The sequence below is a fragment of the Acomys minous genome (genome assembly GCF_964271855.1).
Source record: "Acomys minous genome assembly, chromosome: 8".
NCBI lineage: Eukaryota > Metazoa > Chordata > Mammalia > Rodentia > Muridae > Acomys > Acomys minous.
This window is the reverse complement of record NC_140489.1, coordinates 22,168,441-22,192,020: the sequence shown is the minus strand read 5'-3', so window position 1 is coordinate 22,192,020 and position 23,580 is coordinate 22,168,441. Positions and strand designations below refer to the sequence as shown.

Sequence of the window (23,580 nt, the reverse complement as noted above, 5' to 3'; positions counted from 1 at the left end):
AGATAATATTCTATTAGAATTATTATTACAATTGTTTTGTAAGAGAGGCGCTAGTTCTAGATTTTAAGGTGGCTTGCAATTCACTCTGTAACTAATGGCAATCTTCCAGCCTCAGCCTCTCCAGTGATGGGATTATAGGGCTGAGTCCCACCACCCACATTAAGATTACTTTAAATAAGGGTATTTATGTTGAACTTAGTAAATGTTTTGTATCCTCGAAAAATCCTCAAAGAACCTCCTTATGAAGATGGCTTCAAATGTGGCACACAAGCCGCTGGGCAAAATGTCCTTATTTCTACCACAGACAGAATTCTTCCTATAAAAGGACAAACTTGGATGTGGCCAAACTCTTCCAAGACAGGGTAAGCATGTCCTCAATATTCCTGCCTCACATTTATTTCTGTAAGATATATTGACCTAGCAGGCTAAAGATGATGCTCCAACATTATAGAGAGTTTTGGGTGGATGCTCATGTAGCTAACTGCCTCTGTCATCTTCTCATTTGGGAAGCTGCAAACCTGCAACCACAGTATACTCAGGTGATTAATTTTATTCCTTCTCAAGTCTCTGATGGGGTTGAAAAACATATAGTTTAGTTTTGCAGTTAAGCTTAGTTGTTTAAGGGTTAAGATGTTTCAAAACATCTTATGTGTTAGGAGTAGATAGATGTTTCAAGTTGATAATGATGAGATATGAGTGATATTGACTTACATTCAGAATCTTATCTGCACCAAGATAGGAAAGATGTTTTCTTCAAGGTTGCCAAACACAAATAGCCAAACACTAAGAATATAACATTCACATAATTCCTGATTGTTTCATTGTTGTTCTTGCTGTAGGTAGTTTATTGTATCTACATGTAATAATATAAATGTATATGTAAAAAATAAAATAAAATATTTAATAAAAAAGAGTGCTTAAAATTTTCATATGTTTATAAAATAAATGACACTGCACAAATGTGTTTAAGTTAGAACTTTCAAAAATATATGTGAGAATGTTTTGAAACTCTTAAAAGAAATATTTAGTATTTTCTATTCCTTTCCAGAAAGATCATATAAACCTTTACACTGTGTGAACCTATCTGTGTAACTATACTTTGCATAGCTCTATATTTTAAAATAATTTCAAATTTGTTATTAATGTATGTATGAATGTCTGAGTACTGCACGTCTGTCTGTCTGAGAATGTCTCTGTGTTCTCTCTCTGTGTCTCTTTGCGTCTCTGTCTCTGTCTGTCTGTCTGTCTGTCTGTCTCTGTGTGTGTGTGTGTGTGTGTGTGTATGTGTGTGTGTGTGTATGTATGTGTGTGTGCTGATGCTAATACACAAGTATGGTGATCAGAAGACAACTTTTTGGAACCTGTTCCCTCTTTCAGATACTGAGTGAGCTCAGATCATCAGGCCTGTGTCTTTAGCATTTAATCACTAAGCTTTCTTACCAACTCAATGTTTGAAAAACTACTGGGGTCTAGTTATATTTTCCTGTAAGAAGGCTGAAGACAGGTATGTTACCTTGAACCTATGTCTTGAGTTGGGCTTTTATCTATAGAACAATATTTGCTTTCCTCAAACTTCCTTTTGTAACTTCTAAGCCAATAATTTGGGATTTATAGGCAAGACTCTAGGCATATGATTATATAATACAAGTGGAGTGCTAATGGATAGGATTTAAAAACTTATTAAAAGATAACTGTCATTCTAGATTGGCTTCTTTTACTTTCTTCATATAAGAATGTATAAAATGTAGCTTGCTATGACTCTGTTATTACACAAATCACAAGCATCTTCATTTAGTTGTTTTTTTCTTTTAATACCAATCAGCTCTCATTTGTCATTGTAGCAGACTGAGCATTATAAAACACTCACATGGAAAATGAAGTTTTACTTTCTCTCATGTAAAAATTTGTAAAAAGCTATTCAAGAGTAGAAAACCAAAATGTGGAATTAACTGTTATGTTTTAGCCTAAATATTGAGGATTTGATCAGAGGTTATTCTTCTAATTAATCTGGTGATTAAATTATTATATCTCCAGTATTTATGACAATCTTGATTCTCACAGGAAACTTTTGTTGTCTTTAGAGAAACTCAACCATTAACATAATTAATAGTGTCTAATGATAAAAGTATCTTTCTATGGCTACCCAGGCCAAGTAGACTGTGAATAAATTAAGCTAATATCAAACACAGTTATAAATCAGAAAAACCAGAATGTGCATCACTTGATTCTCTTCCTTAGAAGTAGTTTTGCACAGATTTTATTCTTAAAATGCATCAGTGAAAACTGTAAAAACAGCATTAGGATGCATAAACGATAGATTAGAGTTTCATAACCTAGGGTTTAAATTTTTAAGCTTAATGTTGTAATTTACCATTTAACACACATTTCCAGAAAACTAAAACAGAATTTTTTTCATTCTTTTTTGAAATTGATGATATTTGAAAATATAACTAGAAACGTTGGTTAAATAAGCCAAAATAGTGTAGGGTTCTTATATTAAATCATATTCCCAACAATTTACTTTCTTAGGTTCATTTTAACAACAGTGGTTTTGCTGACATGAATTTAGCTCTCCCTTACCCCCTCAAGTGTTAGGAATAGAAAGTAAAGTGCACCATGTGGGTTTCAAGCTGTAATTTCCATCGAAGCTGTTGAAGTCATAAATGGCAAGTGGGAGACTAAAGATAAAATTGCAACTTCTCTAAAACCCCAACCAGGTACACTTTCTTTTTGTAAGATGTATATTTTCACCAACTCCACTAAACCAAATTTATACACAATTTCCCTTAAAAATAACTTCCATTTTAACTTTATATACAGAAAGAGACAAGAATGGCCACTGAGGTTAAAACAGTTAACACTTAACAAAAATATCATCTCCAGAAAAAAAAATTAACTTTTGAAGTTCAATTCCTTTTACAAGAAATTTTCTTTTTAATTATTTTTTTCAGTTACAGTGATAGCTCCCTCTGCCCCTTTTTAAATTATCCACTTTGCATTCACAAACATTGGAGATATTTCAGTATTCTGAAATCTTCTTCAAATTCTTTCTTTAGAGCTGAGATCCAAGATGGCAGTGCCAAACACATACCTTGATTGATCAGCAGACAACAGTGACTATTTAATAATCCAGGGACTGATCTGAGAACCACAAAACTTGTGACCTACAGGTGATAGGGATCCAAATTTTGTGGAGCACAGTTGTGTCCGGCCTCTGGACACCGGGAAAAACCACAAAGCACTCGGTTCCCACAGAAGTGGGCACACAGCACCCAAAGGCTATAGCCAGATGCCCAGGTGGTGGGCAACTCTGTGCACACCATAGTGCACAGAACTACCTGGAAACTGCCAAAGCATGAGTGCCTGTGGTTCTTAGCACTGAGAAGGGCCCACAGTCAGGATCACAAGTGGATCTGTTTTCAGGTCACCCTGAAGAGCCACAGAAAGTTCCAAGGTCTATGCAGTTACTAGGCATACACTCCAATCTGAGACATCACAGTGGAAAGAGGTCAGCTTAAGAACTCAAGCGACAATCCCCAGGACCATTTGATACCACCAGAAACCTAAACCAGCAGTTCCAACACCACAGCAAGCCCTGGAGATACAAGAGAAGGATTTCAAATCTGAGGTTATGAAAATGAGAGAGGCCTTAAAGGAAGAAAATAAATCCTTCAAACTAGAACTAGAATACACAATAGAGAATTGAGTAAATCACTTCAAGAAACTATACTCCAACAGGAGAAAGAAATGAATAAAAAGTTTCATAACCTAAAACAGGATATCCAAGATATGAAAAAATATAATCTGAGATAATCCAGGAAATGGAAACCTGAGAAAAGAGGACAGGATCTACAGACACAAGCATAACCAACAGAATTCAGAGATGGAGAGAAGAATATCAAAGAGAGAAGATATGAGTGAAGAAATTGATACAGCAGTCAAAGATAATGCTAAATATAAAAAGGGCTTGACATAGAATATCCAAGAAATCTGACACGGTATGAAAAGACAAAACCTAAGAATCATAGGGATAGAAGAAAAAGAAGACTCCCAACTGCAAGGCCCAGAAAATATTTTCAACAAGTCATGGAAGAAAACATCCCTACCTAAAGAAAGAAATGTCCATAAATATACTAGAAGCCTACAGAACTCGAAATTGAATGGACCAGAAATTCTTTCCTCAGAGTTTTGAAGTTTTTTTCTTACAAGTCTTTCACTTGCTTGATTGTAATAGCTTTTAGTTTCTCTTCATTTCATTTCATGTTGACTTTAGGCTTGCTGTATATATCCTTTATTATGTATGTTTAGGTATGTGCCTGTTTTCTCCAAGATTCTAAGCATGAATGAGTGTTGCAGTTTGTCAAGTGCTTTTTGGGCATCTAAAGAGATGATCATGTGTTTTTTTTTTCTTTCAGTTTGTTTATATGGTTGTCTACATTGATGTATTTACATGTATTGACCCATCTCTGCATGCCTGGGATGAAGCGTACTTGGTCATGGTAAATGTTATCATTGGATTCATTTTGTGAGTATTTTGTTGAGTATTTTTTGCTTCAATGTTCATTAGAGAAATTGATTTGAAATTCTCTTTCTTTGTTGAGTCTTTGTGTGGTTAAGGTATCGAGGCGACTATGACCTCATAGAATAAGTTTGGTAATGGTACTTCCATTAGCATTTTTGGAATAGTTTGAAGAGTATTGGTATTAGCTATTCTTAGAAGTTCTGGTAGAATTCTGTGCTGAAACCATCTAGACCTGAGTTTGAGTATTTCTCATCATATACTCCTCTTGTGTGTGTCTGTTTTATTTTTTTCCTTGTGCTGTTAAGTTTTTTTTTGTATGAGATGTTTCTGATCTCTTATTGGTGGTACAAAGTGCTATGAACTTTCCTCTTACCACTACTTTCATTGTGTGTCCCATAAATTTGGATATATAGTATCTTTTAAAATGAATTTTAGGAAGTCCTTAATTTCTTTCTTTATTCATTCTCTGACTCAGTTTCTATTTAGTATAATGTTGTTTGTTCAGTTTCCTTATGTGAGTAGGTATTTTTTTTATTTCTTTTGTTGTAAAGGTTCAGCTTTAGTCCGTTATGGTCTGATAGGATACAACGTATTATTTAAATCTTCTTGCATCTGCTGAGGCTTACTTTTTGACCTACTATAAAGTCAATTTTGGAGAAGGTTCAATGAGGTGCTGAGTAAAAGGCATAATCTTTTGTGTTTGGGTGAAAAGTTCTGTAGATATCTGTTATGTCAATTTGATTCATATCTGTTTCTGTCATTATTCTCTGTTTAGATTCTGTTTCACTGACCTAGCCATTGGTGAGAGGGAGATATGGAAGTGTCCCACTATTGATGTGTGGGGATCAATGTGTTGTTTAAGATTTATTAATGTTCCTTTTGAAAATGTGGGTGTCCTTTTTTCGGGGCATAGATGTTCAGAATTGTGATGTCATCTTGGTTGAGTTTTCTTTTGATGACTATGAAGTGTCCTTCCTCTTTTCTTTTGATCAATTATGGCTGGACGCCTATTTTATTACATAATACAATGGCTCCTCTGTCTTGCTTCCTGTGTCCACTACCTCAATACTCCTTTTCCCTACCCTTTACTCTCAGGTATTGTATAATTTTTGGCTTGGTTGTGTGTGGAATGTTTGGTCCTGTATAAGCATCGAGTCTGCTAGTCCGTGTCCCTTCTGTAATTGAGCTTCTTTTCTCCATCTCTTATATTATGTTGGTGATGCTTACCTCTGCAGCTCCTGTTTTTTCTCTAAATTCTCTGTGTCAAGGCTTTCCTCTCCTTGTGATTCTATTATTGTTTCCATTTTCAGCTTCATATCTTGAACCTTTTTATTGATTTCATTCGTCAGATAGTGTGCCTTTTATGAATTTCTTGAGTTGATTTCTTCATCTCCTTTCTATAGGCCTCTGTCATGGTCTTCCTAAGAGGCTCAGTCTGCTTGGCTGTATCTTTATGTATTTGTTCATGTATTCATTTCCTTCTTTATCATCTTTATAAGGAAAGATGTGAGGTCATTTTCTTGTGCTTCAGTTGTGTTAAAGTTTTGTGGGCTGATTCCATTGTAATAACTGGGTTCAGAAGCTGCCATATTATTTCGGCTTGTGTTGTTTGTGTTTATAAATAGGCCTTTAGCCATCTGGTTGTCTCTGGCATTGTGTGGTAGTTTGTGTAGTCCTTCACCGGCCATTGAGAGCATCTCATACGTGAGTGGCTATAGGTTGAGACCCCTCCCTTCGGATCAGGTAACCTTTCCTTGGATCAAGCAGATGATCTGGGGTCAGACCAGGGAACTTTCTGCGAATTGGCTGGGTGATCTGAAGTCAGATCCACATGTGTTCCACACTGTGTGTTCACCTCGGGCATAGAAAACCCAGACATTTGTGTCTTTTGGTCCACAGTTCAGTCTGAGGAAGAGTGCAATTCCTGCTGTCTAGCTGGCCTGAGATTAGGCTTTGGAGACCACACTCTTACTCACTTGCCTGTGCCTTCTGTGAACTGACCATGTGTTCCAAGGCTGGACCCACCTATGCTCCACATAGTGTGGACCTGTTTTACCCCTTTTTTCAAAGAGAGCTAGTTACTTCTTTGTCATTTAATATTTAATCTTTGTGAAGACACAAATCTCTGGGTTCATCACAGTAAAATGAAAAGTGGAGTCTTTGATAAAAAAATAAAGATTATATATATTTGTCTGTGACTATAAATACAAATTTTAGAAAACCTAATACTATTTCAACTATATAATGCCTATCGTCTTCTTGCAATGGGTTTTGACCAGGTTTGCATTGCCTGGCACAAATTTCCCACCATTGAGCGATATCAATAGAGATGGCATTTTGTTACTCCAATAACTTTTATGCCATTATTTCGTAAGAACGGCACAACCTTCATGGCAGTTGGGTCCTGTGAATTATCCAACTCACAACTAGAGGAGGTACTAGTATGTGTTACCCATAGTCAGATGGAATAGCACCTTCAAGTGCTATCAAAGCTCATCAATAAGAAATATGCTTCCAAATTATTTCTAGTGTGATTTCTATACATGATACATTCAAAGTATGCTGTATTTCCATCAATAGAGTCTTATAAAGTACTCGTGTTAGGCAACCAAGAGTAATGGCAAGAGACTGTAGTATTTGTAGTGTGTCTAGGAGTCTCCCTGACTAACAACTCATAAGGCAATTTCTTCACATTGGCACTAAGGCTTGTTTAATAACCAGTGGATTTGAGAGGAGATTTTATAGTCAGGAAAGTTTTCTTCTCTCTCTCTCTCTCTCTCCTCTCTCCCCCCTCTCCTCTCCTATTTTAAGATAATATAAAATAAAATGAATAAAACCTTGCTTAACAAAATATAAAGCTGAGAATTGTTGACACAATATAGAGAAAAGTAGTCCATTGTGGTAAATTCAGTGTATGATGCTTCATCAGTCAGCTAAGACTTGAAGAAAATAATGGGACAAACATGTTTAAAGAAGTTAGAAGAACTTTATAAAAGGAATTTTAAAAAACATAAGAGCATCAGTTATTTTACACAATCACTAAGAGTATATAAATTCACTGTACAGCTTATATATTTGTGTGTAAATGGACAATAGTTATAAAGAATAATAATAAAAAAAATAAGATAGATATGCTTATTGATGCTCTTTGTATTTGCATTTTTTAAAAGTTCCAGAATATAGTAAGAATGAGACATAATTATGGAGAATCATTCAAGTGCTTCAAGAATTAAGAATTTCATTCCCATGATGAAAAATTTTTGATATACTAGATTAAAAACCATTATATTTTTATTATATTATATATGGTATATATAATATTAGATATTATATATATGTATGTATTCTCATTATATTCTTATATCTTTCACTCAAATTTTACATTAGTTATGCAATAAAAAATATATCCAATATTTATTGACAGTTTTCAGAAATTATATATTATTTACATGATGTGTAATACTTATGTCAATATCTCATTGTTCATAAAATTCTGTGAAGCAGTATGGGATAATTTATCACTTTATTATGAAAAAAATAAAATTCCAGCTCTGAGAAGATAATGTTTTATCAAATAGAGGGAAATGGTCAGTATATTTGTAAGCAACACTACCAATATTTTACTTATAACACAAATTCATTAATTTTATGCTACAGTTTCTAATAAGGGTCTTTCATAATGTTTCATTAGAAATTAGAAAAAGTTAAATCACAGGAAATATTGAAACATATTTCTTGTGTTTCAAAAATTTGGTTAAAGCAGAAAAAAAGAAACTCTCATGTTATTTCTGTTGTTTGATTTCACCAACCCAGTGCTATGAGACAATACTTTTTGTGTGCTTGTGAGGTTCAAAGGGTTTGATTAACCCTTTTGATCACCTACAGTTTGAAGCCTGAGGAGGCTACAAACTCTTTTTTCAAAACACATACTTAAAAATTAAGTTAACGTTTGGTTCTAGCTCTTTCAAATGATTCAAAATTAAATTAAAAATCTAGCTAATTGCCTTTTTATATCAAAATTGTTGTTTAATCCTTAAATTAGTGCAGGGGAAAAAAAGGATAACAATACAAAGACATTAATCCTCTAACATCTGTCAACTCTCAAGGAATCTGTCTTATGTCCTCAGGTCAGACACTACTCCCTGGCTTAGAGAATGTCAGCATCACTACCATTTCATAAAGGTGAATCTCAAAAGAACACAAAGAAATTGAGTCAGAATATTTATCTCTTGCATAAAATATTCTAAGATTTAAAGAAAACCAATATTATAATATTTAAATATTTAATATACATATGTATATGTATAAAATAATTTTACCCTTGATATTAGGATTAGGCATAGAAAATTTTGATGTTCCTTGATGATATGTCTTTCACAGATCGTTAACTTCAAAGAAGCCTATTTTATTTTTTTAGAATTTTATTTGAACATTTTTTTCTGTCACTAGATTCTTTTTCATTTTATAACATCTCTCTACATATATTAAATGAAATAAAATATTCTTCTTATAAATGGCTTCAAAAGATAAATGCTATTCTATGCTGTTTTCATTGTCTCCAAAAGCAAACAGAAATATTGTCACCATAACAACATCTGTGATTTTGTTTTATTTCCTAGTGGCTTTTTTGTAAATATTTTAAAAATGACTGCAGTAGTTCGATTTTATCTCTGTAGAATAATGAACAGGAGACAATTAACTAGTAATTATTTCCACCTGCTGATCTCTTTTTTGAGGAGATTTGATTAATTAATAGCACAAATCTGTCATCATTAGATGGGGAATCTTATTTTCATTTGCCAGAACACCAGGATACTTTTAACATTGGTTTGGGACAGAAATCTACTGTCATTTTTTTGGGTCATTGCTTATGAACTCATTTTCCATATAATTGGAAAACATGACTACTATTTGTCATTGTGAAAATATTATCTTCTTTCAAACATTAGTTGTAACTTTGTTAAAAGGTAAAACTACTATTCTTGAATCAAGTGAAAACTCACGTTTTTAGATTATTGTTAGAAATTTTTAGCTTACTTCTTATTCAAGAAATGGGATACTTGTATTCAGTCACTCCATTTTTATACAATTTGGAAAGAAATCTAGTTATGCAAAGAGAAATGTGCTTCTGTCCTACATGGACTTTTTAAATCTCACTCCTTTATAGAAAGTACAATATCTTGACTAAATGGCAGGTGAGTTAGATCTGAACTTCTTTATTACTAATGCAGAAATGAATAAACCCCTTTGGCTTGGCTTGCTCTTCTCTCAGGTCAGGCATTTTAGTACTGTGTGGACCTCTTAATCCAAGTTTACATTTGGGGAATTCTCTCTATATGTGAGCTTCTAATTTAAAAAGGGAACTTTTAATTTTAAAAAGTATGAATGTGCTGACATAGTGGCATAGCTGCAAGCATTAGGAGATTTTATGAGAACTTAAATTGAGAAATTCAATTGTGCAATATTCCCTCACATTTCACTTGGAAAGAAAATACTATCTAGAATATAATATTTATATAATAAATATATGCATTTATGAATGCATGACTTCTTCCCTTTTGCATTTATAGAGCAAAATGTACTGTTATCATTACCAGTATGCCTCTGTTTCTCTCCTTACACCCCCAACTGATCCCTCTCTTTGAGATATATCTCAGTCCACTCAGAGCTGACTCAAGATAGCCTTTAATATAACCAGCAGCATAACTTAAAGCTAAAATTCAGTAATATGCATATATTAACAATCTCTTTCTTTTTTATTTTTATTTTCCTTTTTTATTAATTTATTCTTGTTACATCTCAATGGTTATCCCATCCCTTGTATCCCCCCCCTTCTTCCCTCCCTCCCATTTTCCCCTTATTCCCCTCCCCTATGACTGTTCCTGAGGGGGACTTCCTCCCCTGTAACAACCTCCTTCTTGTGTCCAGTATTCATCCTCAGTCTAGTTTTTAAAATTTTAGATGATGACTTTTCCTCTCTCCAGTTCTTGTATTACCCATTTCATGTTTCATTAAGGGAAGAATTCTAAGAACTAAACTTGTATTCGTACTTAATACCATTATCCTTTAGAATACAAGGTCATACTATCATTATTGATTTTATGGAGCATGCATAGATGAATGTTAAAATTAGGTTTTAAAGTATATGTATAGGCGATTTTCCCAAATATTTCTAGATCATAGACTGATGGTTAGTACTTATACTTGATATTTAGTATAAATTTCTTCAAGATGATCAGTTAATCCTTTTTTCAGACTTAGAGTTGTCAAATGAGTTTGTGCTTATCTGTCCACTCAATTACTATATTCTGTCATCTTCCACAGCTTCAAAATAAAGCATGTTCATGTCGTTTATTGATATCATATTCTAGAATATATAGTTCTAAAGTATTTTCTCAACAGATGTAGAAATAAAGGAAAACAAAAAGGAGAAAAGAGGGAAAGAAAAAAAGGAGGCCTATGCATGTTCTAAAAGCAATATGGCCTATAGTGTTTAAGAGCATGAGACATGGGTACCCACCTAGATGTTGCTGATTTAGTGTTCCTGAGTTTAGGGAATATACTTCTTTTATTTACATATCAATTTCCCTGTATGAGTTATTAGCGAGCTTCTGCAGAACATGTGGGCAACACCTATATAAATTTCTCCATACCAGTTGTGGCATATAATAAACTCTCAGTCATTCATTCCTTAAATAATAACCATTCTTTGCTATTACAACCAATCTTGGACAGGTTTAAATCTCAACTGACACAAATTCAGAACCTTAGCTATTTCATTATAAAAGCAAGCCATGGGATGGATATAAACGTACTTTGTCGCCCTAAAATTTAGTTCCCAATAAGGACATATTAATTTACAGAGTTCTGTTTTAAACTGATAGAGTAATTTAAATTCACTTCTCAAGGAGTCACAGTGACACATCTGGAAAAAAATGGAATTCCTTGGCAAAGAAATCACTATTTGTAATGTCTGTTTTGTGCTTCTGTTGTTTAGGAAAACCCAGATGATGTTTAGCAATGTGATGCTGGTAATATGTACAGTTATGGAAACATCCTGGTGATATTATCAATAATGAGCACAGAGGAGTGGTACAATGTATGTGGTGGAATATTTCACCTGCTTACAGTGTAAAAATGATGACAGGTTGTGTATGCCTAACAATTTTCTTCTTGCTTTTCCCATAATGTTTTAACAAGTACTGAGTTATGAGTCAAGTGAATTATTTAAGCAAAATATAATTCATATCTGCCAGGGGCACCTGAATAGAAAACTGGAGCATAAATCTGAGAAAGGATATATATTAAAAACAGGAGAAGTGCAGTCTGGCTTTGTGAGTTGGCAAAGCACTCAACAGCCTCAGAAAAAGATGTGCCTGTGAGTTGTGATCTACCTAGATCAAAGGTGAGCCTTGTTACCTAAAGTGTTAACATGCAGAAATTACATGAATGCACATGTTTCCAGGATCTTTTTTTTTCCTATAAAAAGAAAACTTAACCAATATTGTCTCTATGGATTTATGACAACTTAAAGTCTACATCTATAAACAATAAAGTATAGTGTTTAGCATATAATAAGTGCAAAACAAATAACCAGAAGTATGAAATTTAGATACAAATGGATTTGCTAAGAGCACAGTAACTGTTGTGATCATGCTGTGTGTCTGCACATGGTGGTAAGGTAGTTTAAGTTACTTTTCTATTTCCATGCCAAAACAGCATGACGAAGGCAACTTATAAAGGAAATTTTTACTAGGGATAACAAGGTCCAAAAAGTTAGAGTTTATGATCATCACTGGGATACACGGCAGGGAAAGGCAGGTGTGGCACTGGAGCTGAAGTTGAAAGCTCACATCCTGATCCACAAGTAGAAGGTTGAGAGAGCTAATTGTGAGTGGTATGGGCATTGTTAAATCTTAAAAGTGACCCCAGGTGTACACCGCTTATGATGGGCCAGGCCTTCTAATCCTTCTTAAACAGTTCCATCATTTAAATGGCCTTTTGAGGCTACTCTAATTGAAATAACCATAGGTTGCAACGATCTAGGTTATTAGGCACATAAAAATTGTGTTTTCTGGCATGACTTAGTCAGCTCCTAAAGGCAAAATTTCTTTATATATTAAGGTTTAAAAAAAGGGTTTTCTTTGTTTTTATTTTTACTTTTTTTGGTATGCTTGTTTTGTTTTGCCGTGATTTGGTTTTGTTCACTCCACTCTGGCCAGGGAGCCAGGAGGACTAACTACAGAACTTCACCTATTCATGCTGTCTTCCAAATACAATCCCCGGGACTCATCCCCAGATCAGAAGCTGACAATTTATTGAGTCCTCTACTTATCTCCAGTAGATCACATAGATCTTCCACTCATAATTCTTCTCCTTCTACTCATCAGCTTAGCTTAGACCTCAAATCCAGAAGACAGTCTGGGAACACACAGACCATTTTTGGTCAGGGAAAAAGATAGGTTAACTTCTGATCTTAACCTCAGACTCAGCTCCTCTGAAATCAATCTCTCAATCTTATTCCTAACAGTGTAGGAGAATGTGGCTATAGTTTTTCATACTTATCATTGGGTCTCCTATTTTATTCTTTTAATATTTGTCAGTCAGCATGTTATTACCAGGAATATTAGTTTTTCTCTGTTTCTTTGTTTTTGTTTTTCTTTTCTTCTATTGCTCCATATGGCTTGAAGTATGGTTTGGTAATTATTCCAATATTGTTCTTATAACAATTTCATTGACTATTAGAGTATTTTTTATTCCATATTAATTTTAGACTATTCCTATATTGATTTTGTTTGGGATTACATTATATCAGTCAACTGCTTTTATTAGGATTGTAATTTATAACAATAATTTTTCTACCAATCCATGAACATGGATCATCTTTTCATATTTTTAGTATATTAGGTTTTTAAAAAGAGATTGAAAGTTGTTATTGGAGGACTTTCCTATGCCTTGTTAGGTTTATTCCTAGATGTTTTATATTTTGAGACTATTGTGAATTAAATTATTTTATAATCTCTGTCTACGATTTATTTATTTATTTATTTATATTTATTCTACCAATCCATGAAAATAGATTGTCTTTTCATAGTTTTAGTATATTTCTTAGGTTTTTAAAAAGAAACTGAAATTTGTCATTAGAGAACTTTCCTATGCTTTGTTAGATTTATTCCTAGATATTTATATTTTGAGACCATTGTGAATTAGATTATTTTATAATCTATCTCTTACTATGATTGTTATTTGTATATAAAATAAGTACTTTTACACCAATCAATGTGACTAATATTAAGAAGCCAATTGCCAAAAAAAAAAAAAAATGCTCCTGAGGATGTAGAGAAAGGGGAACCTATATTTATCTTTCTTGGGAATGAAAACTGGTAGAGCTACATGGAAGTCCACATAGAGAATTAATATAGATAAATATACCATATGACCTAGCTATACTAGTGCTTGGTATATGTCCAAAGAATCCCCATCTTATTCTACAGTAAGAAGCATGATAAGCTATATTCCTTGATTTTCTATTCCCAATGGCTTAAATGTCCTTCAACTGATAAAGAGGTAATTAAAATATGATACCTATACATAAAATTCTATTTTCTTTGAGAATCCTAAAGTCAGTTAATTTTCAAGTAATTGAATGAAAGCCAAAATTACTATAGTGATTGAGATAAGTGAAACTCATGAAGAGAGATTCCAGATGTTATGTCTTAAATGGTAATACCGGCTTGGAAACTTTAGGTGTGGGTCTATACTAATCAAAGTTATGATGGGAGCAAAGGCAAGAGAAGGAGGAAATGATAAAAATGAGTGGATTAATTATATTGAGTGGGAGGAAACATAAATAAAGAATGAGGCAAAAGAATATATAATACTAAGGAAGCTTGAAAAGCCATAGGAAAAGTGTTCCACTTATTTAAAGTGTGTGTGTGTGTGTGTGTGTGTGTGTGTGTGTGTGTGTGAAATATAGCTTAAATGAATTAAGACATGTGGAGGGATAATGTCCCCACCAAGAACCAAAGACTGACTAAAAGAAGCCCAGTACCAAGCCTGTAGACTTTCCTTTGAGATGGTTTATTTGTGAGAATACTCAAAAGACTCCCAAAATAATGCCACATGAACTTAAGGGTAAACCATATTGTTGAAGATACCACACACTTCAGATACAGGACTTGGAGGAATTAAGCTTTGAGTTTAACTAGAATCCTCATTTCTGACTAGTTTCAAGGCTTCAGAAAGTATCAGAATATGCCATCCGTAACTGGAGAAAAGCAATCAACATTTCTATACAGATGTGGTGAAACGACCACAGTGCATCAAGGTATTCCTAAATTACAGTACTGGCACTTGCACCTTATGATTAATTCATGACCATATAATTGGACTTAAAGAAAAGTAACTCATTTTATGTAAATTTAGCCAACTGGGTGGGGTGTTGAGTGGATGAAACAGAAAACCTAATGCCACTTTTTTAAGGTAGTAAATTTTCAAATTTAGTCTTGATTCTTATCCTTCTTTCAACACAGATAAATGAACAATTAATCTATCATCAAAGAATTTATTTTTTTATCAGAGAACATTACAGAAACCCAAAACTGGTCAAAGTGAAGATAAAAATTGTTGTACAGTTTCCCTCTCCAGCTTATTATCTACAACTCAACCCTGGATTTAAGGTCCAGATAACATGGAAAAGGGGGATGGGAAGATGGGAAGAGTGAGAGGACAAGGAAGTCTGCTGTGTGATTGTATCTATTAGATATGACAGGTAAGATATATTCATGAAATCTCAACAAGTTCTGAACAATGCCAATACCAGTTGACTGGCTGCATGAATGAAGAAATCTCACAAGGCTCTACTTCTAGATGAAGAGCAAACAGCAACTAACGGTTGATAGAGAATAACTTCTCTACAATAAGAGAGAAGAACTCCTCTATAATAACAGAATAACTTCTCTATAATGACAGAGAATATCTTCTCCAGGGAGAATCTCCACAACAGATAACCCAATAACAAGTAATTAATTACAAAGCATACACACATCAGCAGCACTAAATGCATTTTGAAGGCTGTACTTATATATGCACATAGGAGTATGTTTATATTTATACATATTTAGTAATTCAAGAATTAATCATGATTTAGGAGAGTGATAATAGAGGAGACACAGACAAAGTTGTAGATTGGACAAGGCAGAGAAACAGTTATCAAAAGATAGGTAAATAATAATATTGTAGAACAAATAATGAGTATTATTCTAGATAAAAATACAGTTTGAAGGCAATTAACTTGGCAACCCAAACCAATTAATGGCTCAGAAAAATAAATGTAACTCAGGCTTGTCTAGTATGTATTAGTCAACATATTTTGTCTCATTATTTGAAAGCCTTTCTTCCTTTAGTATGTGTGGACAAGCTCCTTGGTTATTTCTGGAAGCTCGCCTATTGGGAGACTCTATAATGAATGGAGGAAAATCATATTTCAAAACAAATATCAGACAAAGCAGAGTTCATACAGGGATAACACTGTGCTTCTCATCTTGAGAGACCATTGCTATTTTCTGAAACTCTGACAATCATTTCTCCTTTGCAGTGGGAAAAATCATTCATTTATCAGCAGAGTAGTAAAAGCATCCTTACCTGTTCAATTCTCCTTGGAAGGAGGTTACTACAAAAGGGTAGCACTGTCAGGCTATCCTCTCTGCTTAGCTCTTATTTTTATTAAGTCCCTATGGCTCTTTATTTTCCACAGGTTAAGACCCTTTCCTTGATTGAAGAAATGAAAAGATTTTTTTTCTTCCCTTTAGGGAAAGAACTCTATCAGTTAGCTATGGGAAGTTCTAAATCTAAGTTTTGTCTATATTTTACTCAGGTTGAACTTGCTCAAAAATTTCATGCTTTGCATTGTCAATATAGTCAAAGTTTGAGAAAGCGGTACCATATTATTTGAAAGGCTGCTAGACAAGTTGCTAAACAACATTCCGCTTGTTCACAATTTCATTTGTTCCTCAATATAGAATAAACTCTAAGGTTTTGATTCATAATCAATTATGAGAAAAAGATGTTACTCATATACCAGAGTTTAGAAAATTAAACTATGTGCATGTTACTATAGATACTTGTTTAGGGTTTATTATGGCTACTGCACAAATAAGAGAACAAACTAAACATGCTGTTTCTCACTATCTGAAGTATTTTTCTATACTTGGCATATCTGGTGCTGTAAAAAGAGATGATGATACAGGATATACAAGCTGAAAATTTCAATGCTTTTGGGCTCAATTCTGAATCAGGCCTAAGACTGGAATTCCTTATAACCCACAAGGCCAGGACATTGTGAAACAGGCTCAAGGCACTTTAAACATTCAATTACATAAAATTAAAAAGGGTGCATTATGCCCCTCTTCTCCACATAATAGTTTAAATTATGCTTTTTTATTTTACTTTTTTGTTTTTATTAATTCATTCATTTTACATCTAAATAATTATCCCATCCCTTATATCCCCCATTCTTCCCTCCATCCTTCTTTCCCCCAATCCCCTCCCCTATGACTGTGACTCAGGGGACCTCCTCTCCCTGTACATGCTCGTAGGGTATCAAGTCTCTTCTTGGTAGCCTGCTATCCTTCCTCTGAGTGTCACCAGGCTTCCCCATCCAGTGGGCATGTTCAAATATGGGACACCAGAGTTTGTGTGAAAGTCAGTACCCACTCTCCACTCAACTGCAGAGAATTTACTGTCCATTGGCTAAATCTAGGTTGGAGTTCGATGTTTACTGCAAATATATTCCTTGGCTGGTGCCATAGTTTGAGCAGGACCCCTGGGTCCAGATCCGCCCATCATAATGTTCTTCTTAAGGTCAACAATAAATGGGACCTCATGAGCTTGAGAAGCTTCTGTAAGGTAGGAGACACTGTCAACAGAGCAAAGCAACAGCCTACAGACTGGGAAAAGACCTTCACCAATCCTTCATTTGACAAAAGTATAATGGCCAAACTATATAAAGAACTCAAGAAATTAAACACCACCAAACCAAATAACCCAACTGAGAATTGGGGCTCAGAACTAAACAGATAATTCTAACAGAGGAATATCAAATGGCTGAGAAACACTTAAAAATGCTCAACATCTTTAGTCATCAGAGAAATGCAAATCAAAATGACTCTGATATTCCATCTTAAAACCCTCAGCATGGCTAAGATAAAAATTCAAGTGATATCACATGCTGGTGAGGATGTGCAGAAAGAGGAACACTCCTTCATTGCTGGTGGGAATGCAAACTTGCACAAACACTTTGGAAATCTATCTGGAGCTTTCTCAGAAAACTGGCAATAGGGCTTCCTCAAGACCCAGCTATTCCACTCCTTGGAAAATACCCAGAAAAGGCCATACCACACAACAAGGACATATGCTCACATGGTATATACTCACTTATAATTGGGCACTAGCCCAAAAGGCATGTCCCAGGAAAGTCTTCACTTGCCAGATTGGAATAGATGTGAGGACATCCTACTGATACTCTAGGTAAGACAAATATAGGAGATGGGGAAATAGAAGCATCCAGAGGGTTCTAGATAACTACAAGAAGAACATCATAATGGGTGTATTTGGGCCCAGGGAGGGTCTGCTCAAACTACTGCACTAACCAAGGACAATACAAGCAGAAACATTGAACCCCTTCTTTGATCTAGACAATGAACAGGATATTCTTCACAGTTATGTGGTGAGTGGGGACTGGCTCTGACTTGGACTATGTTGCACCATATTTGACCACTTCCCTTTGGTGGGAAGACCTGGTGTCACTCAAAGAAACAATAAGCGGGCTACCAAGATGGGACTTGATAGCCTATGACCATATTGTGGGGGAGGAGGTACCCCTTGGTCATAGACCTAGGGGAGGGGAACAGGGGAAAGTGGGTGTAAGAGATGAATGGGAAGATATGAGGATACAAGTGATGGCATAACAATTTATATGTAAGCTGAATTAATTAATAAAATATAATATAAAAAATAATAGTGAAATAAAATCCCAGAATATTTTTCCTTGGATTTTGAATTAATATATTTAAATGACATGGGAAATATATGGTTTGTATCTCCTGGAAAGTTTTGGTGTCTGGGCCTCATAATATTTATAATAATGTTCTGTGATTTAAAAAGAAAAAAAAATAAGATATTTAAATTCATTCTTAGATGGAGTCAGTATTAGATCAAATTATCTCTGTTTATTTAATCTTTTCCAAATAGTTCACAAGTCCTGGGTGGATATTTTACTGACCAAGTCATTTGTGTCTTATTTCTATTTACCAATAAAAGAAGAAATAGATTAGTTCTGAGATACACACACCAGCTAAATAGAAATAGTGAGACAAACAATGTTCTTTACCTCGTATAGTATCCCTGCATATTTATGAGTGCCTTACCCTGAGACCATAGTGAAATGAAGACTTCTCATACATAATCATAGTCACTACTTATCCTATATTTGTATTACTTATTTTGTCATTATATTTATTAAGGGCTAAGTTTCTATGTAAAGGTTATTCCGTGGTAAGCAGTCAGTAACATAAAGCTCATTTATGTGTTATAGACAACATTGACTCCTGATTAAAAATTTCCTTCCTAAATACTGTAAGTAAGAAGAGTCTTTGTTGGCTCTGATTCCTTAACTATTCTACTTTATTAGGGATTCATTAAAAGCATGTACCTCCCTTACAACCTGACTACCCTAATTAGGAGCAAAAGGAGATTAAAGGGAACTAGAATGAACCCTTCTATGTATCAGTTCCATGGGGGCAATTACCCTGATGTGTTTCTCAGGACTCTAGCAGATCATCTATCCAACAGAAGAAGACACATGGTCAGTGGACTGAATTTGGAGGTATCCGCCAATCTTGATAACTCTGGGCTCTATGAGCAGGAACCTCTGATCTCCTCCCTAGTCCCCCAATCTTCCTTACCTCTCTCTCCTGCTTCCCCTCCAAATCAATGGTCATTTTTGCAATACAATACTGGCCCCTGTCTTTTGTCTTGGGCTAATACTCCCTACCTTTGAGTCTAGACTAAAATGTTTATCAGTTTGTAGAGAAAATGTCTCAGTGAGTTCCCAAGATTGTTTTTATTTTGGGCACAGACTAAGGCAAGATTACATTCTTTTCACAAGTCTTGGTGAGTGTCCTGTTAGTAAGTGATTATTTGTCTAATCTGTCACCATCCCTCCAGTTCTAAATCCCATTTACCCAGAGAAAATTACACAGATGGTTGCCTAGGAGTTCATGTGATATGACTCAGGCAGGGACTTTGTACTAGAATCAATCAGATATGTTGATGATTATATCTCAATGAGGCCTGAAAAAAATATGGTTTCATAATAAATGAGGCTACTTAGGATAATCAGATGAGGAGAATGCAGTTCTGAGAGAGTAAGCATAGGATCTTCAGAGAAAGAACATGTGTATTCTTATCACCAGTATACCAACACTTAATCACGTTATGTATATTTATACAGTATTCACAGACTTCCTACAGATGCCATTTTGAGAAGGGTTTAAGGTAATTTCCTAACTTGATTTATCTGACTTAAGACAGTAAGGAAACAACATAAGTTCTGTATATTTTTATCATCTCTGACTCTGTGAAAGATGAGAGATTTTGGTACCTTAAAATTTTGAAAACACATAATTATGTAGCATAAACTATGGCAGCTAACTCATTTATTTCTATCCATGTGCCTGGTGAAGGGTTGAATATTTTCATACAGGCAATATAATGCAGCTTTCACAGCTGCGCAGTAAATCGAATTATAACATGTATATTTATCTAAAGAGGAAATTAAAATTTAATGTTATTGGGTAAATCCCAAAGGTTTTGACCTCAGAATTGACAGAGTATAACTTTATCATCTTTTTTCATATGGCATAAAATATCCCCCAAATATGATGCTATATGTTAATATGTGTAGAACAAAGTATAGCAGGCTAGAACCTAAGGAATTTCATTTTTTTTTCCAAAATCTGTTAAATCTACTGGCGATTGTACACTGCCATTTAAGTGGCTTCTAGAAACTAGTTCCCTTCTAAGTAATAAGTGTACCACAAAATTCCTTGGAAAGTATCATGAAGCCATAGATAGCTTGCTTAGTGAATAAAGTACTTTCTGCACAAGCTTACAGAACTGACGTCAGATCCCCAAAGAAAACAAACAGAAACAAAGCCCTGAAAATGACACTGTTTGCCTGATATGCAAGGACTTGGGATGCAAAGCCAAGTAGATCTGGTTGTAACTAATGGCTACGAGGTATAGTTTGATAGGAAGATTAACTCTTTTGCTTTGTTTTGTTTTAGGAGGTTTTCAATTCTTTTACTGAAGACACATATTGTCAAACAAATTGATAAAGACTTTACAAGAAATGCATTCTTCATAAAGATAGAGTAAAAATATCCTTAAGACCACTTTTGAAAAAATGACATTATCTATGATCAAATTAACAAAGCATTAAATTATATATGTCAATATAGTAGCATAAATGCAAAGCTGGCTTAATTTTAAATTCAAACCATGCAACTAATTACATAAAGCTGGTAACCCTAGTGATCAGGAAGAGTAACTCTTAATGTTCTTGGGGTGAGACAGATGACTAGAGTTGAAAAGAATAATTGAATATTATAAAATAGATAATATATAACATACACCATATAATATTTTACTATTCCTACCAATAGAGGTAACAAATAAAGAACAGATAGATCTTGAAATTACCCTAAATTGATAAATCATACCTATAAACACATAAGTCTACACCATAACCCGGTGTATATGCAGATATCCCTAAAGTTATATCAAACTAAACGAATAGATACTTGTTTAAAAATAGTAGCAATTTTCTTTCCTTGTGTGTTTTTAGTGAGCTTTTCTGAACATTTGTATTTTGTATAATACAATTCCCTTGTCAATAAGTTTTGAATATAAAATGGTCGGGACATTCAGGGCAACCAAGATTGATCAAAGAGCCTTTTTTTCCTTAGTCACTATTCTATTGCTGTGAGGAACACAATACCAAGGCACTCATAAAATAACGCAATAATATGGGGGCTTACATTTTCATACTGTTAAAATCCATGAGCATCATGATTAGGAACAGGGCAGCAAGCAGATTGTCTCAGCCCCAGTGACACATGTTCTCCAACAAGACCACATCTCTTAATCCTTCTCTCTCAAACCACCACGCATTTCACATTACTCCTCAAATATATGCTGTATTTTCCAGATTACTATCTCCATCTACCAGTTACTCTGAAGATAACAATGCAGAAACAGATAAAGTGATTAAATAAACTGTGTATACATATTTTATATTACCAAACTCTATCCTCTTAGATTACACAAATGAATTTCCAATTAAAATTTAAAATTAATAACAAAAATATTGCCACGATAAACACATAAATGTACACATTTTTTACAACCACTTCTATTGTAATTTTCTACCTTTTGATATTTTTATGCTTTCTTGAATTGTTCTTTAGTTTACACAAAGGTGATTACAGATGCATTATGAAATGTAAGTAACTATTTTTATGATTCTTTTTTTATGAAAAGTAATGTTATGTAAATATAGGATATATGATAGTAAAAACTAAATCTGACGTTTAAAACCTGATTTAAAAAGTTGTGTTCTAGTCTATGTGAGTATAACATTCCATTTCTAGAAAAAAACCACAAAGTAATTTTTATATAATTATGAAAAATATGTTTCAATGTAAATTACAATGAGCCTAAAATAGAATGTGATATTTCCACACTAACATACAAAGGTAAGTAAAAAATCTAAAATGAAGAAGCAGATCAGTATGAAAAACATGTGAAAATCTACACTATGAAAAGCAATCTAGATAATGAACAATTGATAAAATTCTGTAAGATCTGTATATTTTTATATTAACTTAGAGAAGCTAATAAAATTTGGAGGGTTAATATTAGTCTCACTTTATTTTTTAAATTTGTATTTAAGTAATTTATTCAGAATACATCTCATTGTTACCCCCTTACTTGCATCTTCCTATCCCCTTCCCTCTCTCTTTCATCCTATTCCCCTCCCCTAGGCCTGTGACAGAAAAGAACCTTGTCCCCCATTATAAGATCATAGCCTATCATGCCTCTTCCTGGTAGCCTGCGTACTCTTCCTCTTGAGTGTCACCAGGTCTCCCCACCAACAAGAATAAGTGGTCATATAGGGAGCACCAGAGTTCATGTTCGACTCAGTTCCTGCTCTCCACACAATTTTGAAGAATGTGCTGTCCATTGGCTAGATCTGGATAAGAGCTCTACATTTACAGCATGCATTGACTTTGGTTGTTACAGTAGTTTGAGCTGACACACCTAAGTCTAGATCTGCTGCCTTAATAGTCTTCTCATAGGTTTCTAGTACCCTCTGGATCCTTCTATTTCCCCATTCTTCCTTACCTCTCTCATCTAGAGTCTCAATAGGAAGTCCCACTATCTAGGCCAATCTCCTGCTAAGTGAAGACTTTCATGGGTCATTTCTGTCGGTCTACTGTTCAATTATAAGTGAGTATATGCTGTGTGTATTTTTTTAGTTCTGGGATAACTCATTCAGGATGATAATTTCCAATTCTATCCACTTGCCTGCAAATTTCCTTGTTTTTAATAATTGAGTAATATTCCATAGTGTAATCGTACCACAGTTTCTTTATGCATTCTTAGACTGAGGGACATCTTGGTTGTTTTCAGACAGGCCATTATGTATAAGGATGCTATAAACATGGTTGAGCATCTGTCCTTGTTGTGTGGTGGAGTATCTTTTGGGTATATTCGGCAATTAAGAGGTGTTCCCATTCTTCCACATCCTCTCCAATATATGCTATCACTTGAGTTTTTGATCTTAGCTGTTCCTATGGTTATTAGATGGAATCTCAGAGTCATTTTGATTTGTCTTTCTCTGATGACCAAGGACCTTGAGCACTTCTTTAAGTGTTTCTCAGCCATTCGATATTACTCTGTTGAGAATTCTCCATTAAGTTGCCTAATTAGGTTAT

The 23,580-nt window shown here is 34.3% G+C and overlaps 1 long non-coding RNA gene across 1 annotated transcript in view; it reads left to right on the top strand.

The window, feature by feature from the left end:
* Positions 1–4,410: 4,410 nt before the first annotated feature.
* The window catches only part of LOC311603462, a 41,683-nt gene continuing 22,513 nt past the window's right edge, over positions 4,411–23,580 (top strand). Inside the window, exons 1-2 of the long non-coding RNA XR_014781077.1 lie at positions 4,411–4,525; positions 11,779–11,927. This is a non-coding gene — a long non-coding RNA (uncharacterized lncRNA). The remainder of the gene's footprint in view (positions 4,526–11,778; positions 11,928–23,580) is intronic.